At 56.8% G+C, this 8429-nt stretch overlaps 1 long non-coding RNA gene across 1 annotated transcript; it reads right to left on the reverse strand.

The window, feature by feature from the left end:
- Positions 1-3946: 3946 nt before the first annotated feature.
- LOC145522744 (uncharacterized) lies at positions 3947-7471 on the reverse strand. Its single transcript, XR_014066149.1, has 4 exons — positions 7329-7471; positions 5686-6737; positions 5187-5304; positions 3947-4464 (listed from the first exon to the last, which is right to left on the reverse strand). It is a non-coding gene; the product is annotated as an uncharacterized LOC145522744 (long non-coding RNA).
- Positions 7472-8429: the final 958 nt, after the last annotated feature.

Below are 8429 nucleotides of genomic sequence, written 5' to 3' on the forward strand. Positions count from 1 at the left end.
CTTGGTGTCCAAGCAGAGCCACCCCCTGACCCATCACTGCCAGGAGGTTCCCCGCGCACCTCCTCCCTGCACCTAGAGCACCTCTAAGAGCCAGGCTTGGGAGCACCGCAGGAAGGGGGAGGAGGCGGGGACCCCTCCCTTGGGCTGGAGGGTCGGCCGCTGTCGCTGTTGCTAAGTCTTGTTCCCTGGGCCCGGGGCTCCCAGAGGACCCCGGTCCAGCCCCTCAGCAGGGCTGGGTCTTTAATATTTAAAGAGCTCTCCCGGACATTTCAAGAACTCCCCGACACGATTTTCTGTGATGCGTGCGCTGTCCGGACATCTGTCTTCTATACCTAATAAAGTCGCCCCGATTCAGAATGAACTCCTCGGCACCACTTTGAATCCGGGCTCACATATGGTTGGTAATTAGCTGGCTATCTCTTGGAGTTAAATGATTTTTTTTCTCGCCCGTCCGCATCCATAATAGACGCGAACAGAGTTCTGATTGTTCCCCGTTGCGGGACATTCTGCGCCTGAATGAGCGGGGGGTGCTGTGTCGACGCGGATTTGCCATATGGTTGCACGGAGCCGGGAAGAATGGGCCCCTGTGTGTGCGCCCGGGACGCGGCGGCGCGGGGCCGTGCCAGCCGGGCGGAGCCCGGTGCCCGACGGCGCGTGAGGAGCGGGCGCCGCGGCCGCGGGCGCACGTCGGGGCGCGGGGTGCCCTCGGGCGGGGCTCTCGGGTCGTGAGCGGGGCCAGAGGCCTGGGCGCGCGGGGCCAGCTCCCCGCCGCTGGGCGCGCGGACGGACGCGCCGACAAGCTCACGACGGAGCGGTAGCCCGCGCCGCCCCGAGGCTCTCGCGCCCGGGCAGGCCTCGGGCCGCGGCGGGGGCCGGCCCCGCGGCTATGGCAGCCCCATTGTGAGGCCGGCGAGACAATGGGCGGCCCGAGGAGGCACCTGCTCGCCTGAAAGGCCCATAAATCGCCGCCGCGTCCAGCTGCCTTCCCGCCCCTCCCCGCGGACCGGCGAGCCGAGCGCGGCCGCGGCCCCGGGAAGGAGCCTCCCGCCCGCCAATACCGCGCCCGCGGCCGCCGCGCCCGCGGAGCGCTCTCCCCTCGGGAGAGGCCTGCCCTCCGGACTACTGTCCCCTCGGGTGGCCTGTGCTGGCCCTCCTGCCCGGCGCCCAGGCACCCACACACTCGCCCGGGCTCAGGTGCTCGCTCCGGCTGCCTCCAAACCAAATTCTTGAGCTTTGGAACCCCAGTTGTTACTGTTGAGCTGCTGTTTACAGAGTTGGGGGCCTGGGAAAGCACCCTGACCCCGAGGACCAGGCTCCCCGCCGCCAGGGCCTGGGATAAACAATGCTGCCTCTGCTCCCCCAGACTGCCTTGCTCTGGCCCAGCTCCCTAAACGAGGTCCAGCCCATTTAGGGACCTGCCAGCCTGTAAAAAGGTCCGTCCGTCTAGTCAAACCTATGGTGTTTCCAGGAGTTTCGTAGGGATGTGAGAACTGGACAATAAAGCAGCCTGAGCGCGAAGAATTGATGCTATTGAACTGTGGTGTTGGAGAAGACTCCTGAGAGTCCCTTGGACTTCAAGGAGATCCAACCAGTCCATCCTAAAGGAGATCCATCTTGAATATTCACTGGAAGGACTGATGCTGAAGCTGAAACTCCAATACTTTGGCCACCTGATGCAAAGAGCCTACTCATTGGAAAAGACCCTGATGCTGGGCAAGATTGCAAGTGGGAGGAGAAAGGGAGGACAGGGGATGAGCTGGCTGGATGGCATCACTGACTCAGTGCACACGAGTCTGAGCAAGCTCTGGGAGCTGGTGAAGGACCTGGCGCGCTGCAGTCCATGAGGCTGCAGAGTTGGACACAACTGAGCAACTGAACAACAAGAACAGCAAGCCTGGAAAAGAGGGGCGGGCACCCTATCTGTCCCACTCACACCCAGCCCTCCTGGCCCCTGCCATGCCAGGGTCCCAAACTTCGTGCCCCTTTCAGAGGCTGGACTGAGGTCTCCAGCTGGAAGGGCCACCCCCCAGGTACCTGAGTGAACAGCCTTCAACTCGTGGACACTTACCCATGTACCGGCACCAACATCCCCTACAACCTTGTGATAAAGAAAACCAGCCTGTAGCCATGGTCATCTCTGTGGTGACCCCGGGCAGAGAGGGCGGGGGAGAGGGAACAAGTGTTCTCCAGCGCCCACGCAAGCAGAGCCCACAGGGGTAGGGGTTGAGCGTGCATTCCTTCCTGTCTCTCATGCAGCTGTGGGCCTCCCCAGATCTTAAACATTTTTGGTGGCCCCCAATCTCTCTCTCTGGAGGGTGAAAGTGATGGCCAGCCTGGCCTCCCTTGGCCACTGGGAGGTGGTGCTGCTACGGAGGCTACCATGACACCCTGGGTGCCCCTGATGCAGCGGGCAGGCTCACCTTGGGGGCAACCACAGAGTCGGGAAACAGGGCCTGCCCCAACAGCTAGCCTCTCGCCGACACTGAAGCTGGGCCTGTGCCTGAGTGGAGGGCAGGTGCAGCCCCGGACTGTGGACAGGCTGTGAGACCGGCTCTCCCTGCTGTGGAGCACCCTCTCTGTCCATGGAGGGGGCTAGACTTGGGCACCGCAATGGTCTAGGCATCTTCAAGTGTTGGCACCCAGTTCTGTGAAGAGTTTTCTTCCAGGAAAAGGAATGCATTCAGCAACCAGGTCTTTGGCATTGCCAGCCCTGTGCTAGTGACTTGCTGCATGCACCCCAAGGAACGCCCCATTCCTGGGCCTGCAAGAGCCAACTGAGATGGCCAGGCCTCTAAACGCGGATCTGGGGTCCCAAGAGAGGGGCTCCCCAGGAGGCCCCCGAGCCTACTCCTTGGGTCCCCTGGCTGCAGGAAGGTGCTCGCCCCGCCCCCAGCTCTCCGGCTCTGTTGATCTCCATGATCTTGATTTTAATTATCCTGTGCCTCTCATTTCCCCTCTCCCCTCCCCTAATCAAGTGCGAGCACTTCCCCCACTCCCTCTTTTCTCCCTGACATATTAGAAGAATGTTTTTCCATTTCCTTTGATGTCCTTTACAAGTTGCATCTCATTTCCTGCTTGGGCATTTCTGACCTGGAATGACCCCTACCAGCGGGGCTGTGTGGCTGTCCCCCCCAAACGCCCCGCCCAGGTGCCACTTTTGGTTCCTGCCTGTGCAGTGGCCCAGTCAGTGCAATTTCCTCCCACCTCCTTCCCTGCCTCCCCGGGGGCAGCCCCGTCTAGCCTCCCTGGAAGGCTCCTCACTGGGAGGCCCATCTCCCCATAGCACCCTGGTGATGTGCTCCCCCAGGGCCTGTGCTCTTGATTTCCTCGGTTGTTTGGGCGGGCTGGTTCTGTTCACTCTTTGTCCCTTGGCGGGGTGAGCTGGGTGGGAGGTGTGGGGGGCGTGGGGAGCTGGGGCCTTCAGCACCCCAGGCAGGTGGCAGGAGTCTGTGCTGGAAGCAGGGGGACGCCACGGCACCCCGCGGAGCCCAGCAGAGCAGGGGGCTGGTCTCTCCCTAAGCCCCCAAAGCAGCACAAGGAGAACTGAAAGGCAGGTCCCTGAGATGAGCCACCAAGAAGCAAAACAGAACGAGAATAAACGGGGAGGGGGGGCGGCTGTTGGAAGGACTCACACGGCATGTCCTTCGTCCTCCCCTTCCTTCTCGCTTCCTCCTCCCTCTTCTTTCTTCTTCTTTCTTTCTTTCCTTTCTCTCATCCCCCCCAAGACCCGGTCCGTCTTCCTCTCTTTCTTGATCAGGCTCCTGACTCTGAGCTTAAAGCACCGTCACAACCAGCAGAAGTCTCTTCATCACAGGCTGAGAGCTGGGTCCAGGGTCCTGACACCCAGTGCCTGCCCCTCTGGGGTCTAACAGGCCACACAGGGATCCCCTGGGGCAGGAGGGCAGTTGGGGGGAGGTTTGCACAGGAAAGCAGAGGAGACAGACACTTGCCTTTGTCTCACACCCCAGCCAGACTCCTCCACAGGGAGGCCTGCATGTGTGACAGCTCCATTTTTATTAGGATTTCTATTTCAGTCACCAAAAATGAACTCAAATGAGGCTCAGAAAAGCAGCCAGGACTCGAGGGCAGACTCGGGATGTCCTCTCCAGGCAGGGACTGTCCACCCAGTGGGAGGCTGCAGAGGAGGCCCTCTGGGTGGCGATGACCATCTGCAAACAGGACGTTGTGGACTGGTCCCCCATGCCAGGGCTCTGGTTCAGTGCTGGCGTGATGTCGGCAACGTTTCTGTGCCGTTTTCAAACGGAGCCCAGGGCCGTCCCTGGAAGCCAGCAGTGATGTTCTAGGACACGGGGAAGGAGTGCTTTCTGGACAAATTGACCGGTGCTGCCCTGACGGCAGGGCCAGACCACAGGCCCTGCAGGTCCACACGGCACTCACTGACCGACGCCCGCCTCGTGGTAAGGACGGACTTACCCCATGAGAGAATTCGGGGTCTGGAATCTGCTTTAAAACAAACAGCAAAAAAAGAAAAAAAGTTAAAAGTTGGGTGAGGGAAACCAATTGACAAGTTTAGGAAAATGTTAACGATTGCTGACTCTGGCTGGTGAGCTCCTGCAGCTCATGGTACACTTCTGTTAGCTTGGTGCGTGTTTGCAGGTCCAAGTTCCCTAAGCACTTTTTTAAAGGAGGTACAAGCGATACTATTACTATTGCTGAGAAACTTGAGCGCTAGCTACAAAGTTAACAAGGAAAAGGAGAAATGATATTTTTGTGTCTGCTCTACATGGATACTCTACATATGTGTTTATCTACATGACATACACATAGATAACACCCATTATGTATTGCACATCTATATAAAGTATACACAGGTACAATAAAAGAAGGCGGGAAGGGCTGCTGCAAAATGCCCTTATCAGGTACTGTCATGCTGCCGTTTCAGTGGTCTGGGTGGGGAGGGGTCCCTACTGGCGGGGACACATGCCCCCAACTGTTTCTTGCCTGGATCCAGCCACCCCCGGCGCATGGTCCATTCAAACACAAGAAGTACTCAGTGACCTTTTTTTTTCCTGCTTATTACTAAAACTCCCTGCTGAAGGAAACCAATTTTGTTTTTCATCTGGGTAACAATCATCAAACTTGGGAAAACTTGGGGAGACAGTAAGAGACAGGGAGGCCTGGCGTGCTGCAGTCCGCGGGATCACAAAGAGTCGGACACGACTTACCAACTGAACAGCAACAGCAGTTGTCCTGTGAGTCCTGAAGCAGAGCTGCAGAGCACGCTGGGCACTCACCGCGCAGCCGGGCTGAGCCCTGTCGGGAAGGGCGCCGTGGCCAACGTGTCTGTTTGGTGAGACGGGACAGAGGTGACTGGACTCAACACCCTAGGCCCGGCTCTTAGAGACCCCGCCGCTCCCTCCAGGACCTGGATCACACGTGCTCAGAACCCAGTGGCCACACTGTGAGGAAGCCCAAGCAGGCCTGAGGAGACGCCCCACGGGAAGGAGTGGAGGCCCCAGCTGGGGGCGGCTCTGCTTTGCCGGGCGTGGGAGTGAGCCAGCTGGCCTGGGAGTCAAGCCCCAGCCCCCATCAAACCACCCTACCTGATACCCCTTACAACAGAGCCAAGCTGCCTGCCAGCGCTTCCCGAGTTCCTGACTCATCACAGCCTAGGTATCAACAAAACCGTTGTTTCAAACTGCAAAGCACTGGGGTGGTTCTTACTTGGCAAGAGATCATTGGAGCCGGTGTCCTCATGCCAGTGGGAGAAAAGGGCCAGATGCCAGCAATCCTCCGACTCCACGCCCCGGCGCCGAGGGCATGACCCTGGCTGGGTTCCAGGGCTGACAGGGATGCTGAACACACGGTCGTGCCGCACAGCAGCGGGCTGGCTCCTGGGGGACCCCAACCCCAGGGCTCAGTTCAGTTCAGCTCAGTCGTGTCTGACTCTTTGCAACCTCATGAATCGCAGCACGCCAGGCCTCCCTGTCCATCACCAACTCCCAGAGTTTACCCAAACCCATGTCCATCGAGTCGGTGATGCCATCCAACCATCTCATCCTCTGTCGTCCCCTTCTCCTCCTGCCCCCAATCCTACCCAGCATCAGAGTCTTTTCCAGTGAGTCAGCTCTTCGCATGAGGTGGCTAAAGTATTGGAGTTTCAGCTTCAACATCAGTCCTTCCAATATACACCCAGGACTGATCTCCTTTAGGATGGATTGATTGGATCTCCTTGCAGTCCAAGGGACTCTCAAGAGTCTTCTCCAACACCACAGTTCAAAAGCATCAATTCTGCGGTGCTCAGCTTTCTTCACCATCCAACTCTCACCTCCATACATGACCACTGGAAAAACCATAGCCTTGACTAGACGGGGCCTTTGTTGGCAAAGTAATGTCTCTGCTTTTAAATATGCTATCTAGGTTGGTCATAACCTTCCTTCCAAGGAGTAAGCGTCTTTTAATTTCATGGCTGCAGTCACCATCAGCAGTGATTTTGGAGCCCAAAAAAATAAAGTCTGACACTGCTTCCACTGTTTCCCCATCTATTTCCCATGAAGTGATGGGACCAGATGCCACGATCTTAGTTTTCTGAATGTTGAGCTCTAAGCCAACTTTTTCACTCTCCTCTTTCACTTTCATCAAGAGGCTCTTTAGTTCTTCTTCACTTTCTGCCATAAGGGTGGTGTCATCTGCATATCTGAGGTTATTGATATTTCTCCTGGCAATCTTGATTCCAGCTTGTGTTTCTTCCAGCCCAGCATTTCTCATGATGTACTCTGCGTATAAGTTAAATAAGCAGGGTGACAATATACAGCCTTGATGTACTCCTTTTCCTATTTGGAACCAGTCTGTTGTTCCATGTCCAGTTCTAACTGTAGCTTCCTGACCTGCATACAGGTTTCTCAAGAGACACGTCAGATGGTCTGGTATTCCCATCTCTTTCAGAATTTTCTGAAATTCTGAAATTCTCTGAAATCCAGGGCTGACAGGGATGCTAAACACATGTTCGTGCCACCCAGCAGCGGGCTGGCTCCTGGGGAACCCCAACCCCAGGGCTCAGGCAATGGCTAAGTTCAAAGCATTTCTTCTTAAACCCACTCAGGCCACCAAAGGCCATTTCCCTGCCTTAGTCGAAGGAGCACATGCCAGTGGTACAGTCTGTATCTTCACTACCGCTGAAAACCTCACTCCCAGGCTTAAACACACCAACGTGACATTGCAGAATAAGTGACTGGGGTTACTTAAGTATGGCTGAGACTTCCCTGGCGGCCCAGGGGCTAAGACTCCTTGCTTCCAATTCAGGGGACCAGGTTCAACCCCTGGTCAAGAAACTAGATCCCACATGCTTCAACCAGGAGTCCACATACCTCAACTAAAGATCCCACAGAGCCTGGCACAGCCAGATAAATAAATGAAGATAAAAAAAAAAAATCACGCCCAACTGTGGGCGCACAGTTCAATCTCTGAGGCTGCGTTGTTGCTGTTCAGTGGCTAAGTCACGTCTGACTCTGCGACCCCATGGACTGCAGGCTCCTCTGTCCTCCACTGTCTCCTGGAGTTTGCTTGAATTCATGTCCATTGAGTCAGTGATGCCATCTAACCATCTCATCCTCTGCCGCCCCCTTCTTTTGCCCTCAATCTGAGACTGTGACTCATTCCCGAATTTTGATAATTTTCCTCCTTCAACAAATAAAAAAGTTGGATGAGTTACTGGACATGTGTGTGTGTGTGTGTGTTGTGAGTCTGTGGATGTGTATGTCTGTGTGTGTGTGTGTGTGTGCACGCGCGCGCACAGGAGGTTTCACTGGGGACCACTCTTGGACTCACCCATATGGGGGAGTGAAGGAGGAGGCTTGGGAAGAGGAGAAGCTGAGCTCTGAACACAGATGTGGCAAAGGTCTCAGCCAATCCCTTGCAGGCCCCAGAACTGGAATGACCCCTCGGACTTGTCTGTTTAAGGCAAGGGGCCAGGGCTTTCCCCTCCAGCTCTCTCAGCGTTCGGAGGTGGGGCCTCTATGCACAGGGATGAGATGGGTCTCTTCAACCTGGAGCAAGACCTGCAGAAACCGTCACCTGAGCACCAGCTGCCAACCTCCCTGCGGCGTGAGCCAATGCCTCCATGGTCCAGCACACTGAGATGGGGGAATGTGAGCCTCACTTCCAGGGCCCAAGTCCCCAGACAACCCAGCTGGATCAGTGCGGGGCCAGGTGGGGGAGAGGCGGAAGTGCCGTGTGGGGTCTCATTCAGGTGATACCTTGTGATCAGTCCTGTCGCCTCGGGAAAGCTCAGGATGGTGGTCCCCACGGCGGGGCTGAACACACGGCCAGCACGTACATCTAGGGACGCAGTCAGAAGCCGGGTCACTGTGCCATTAGCCCTGCAGAAGGACCACCATCCTGCCCTCAAATTCTTCCATCCTACCTGCAGCCCGTCTGCCCGGATGCTCCCTGGTGTGCCTTGCAGTTCA

This window comes from Giraffa tippelskirchi, chromosome 10 (genome assembly GCF_054371585.1).
Source record: "Giraffa tippelskirchi isolate mGirTip1 chromosome 10, T2T-mGirTip1v1.2.pri, whole genome shotgun sequence".
NCBI classification, from domain to species: Eukaryota; Metazoa; Chordata; class Mammalia; order Artiodactyla; family Giraffidae; genus Giraffa; species Giraffa tippelskirchi.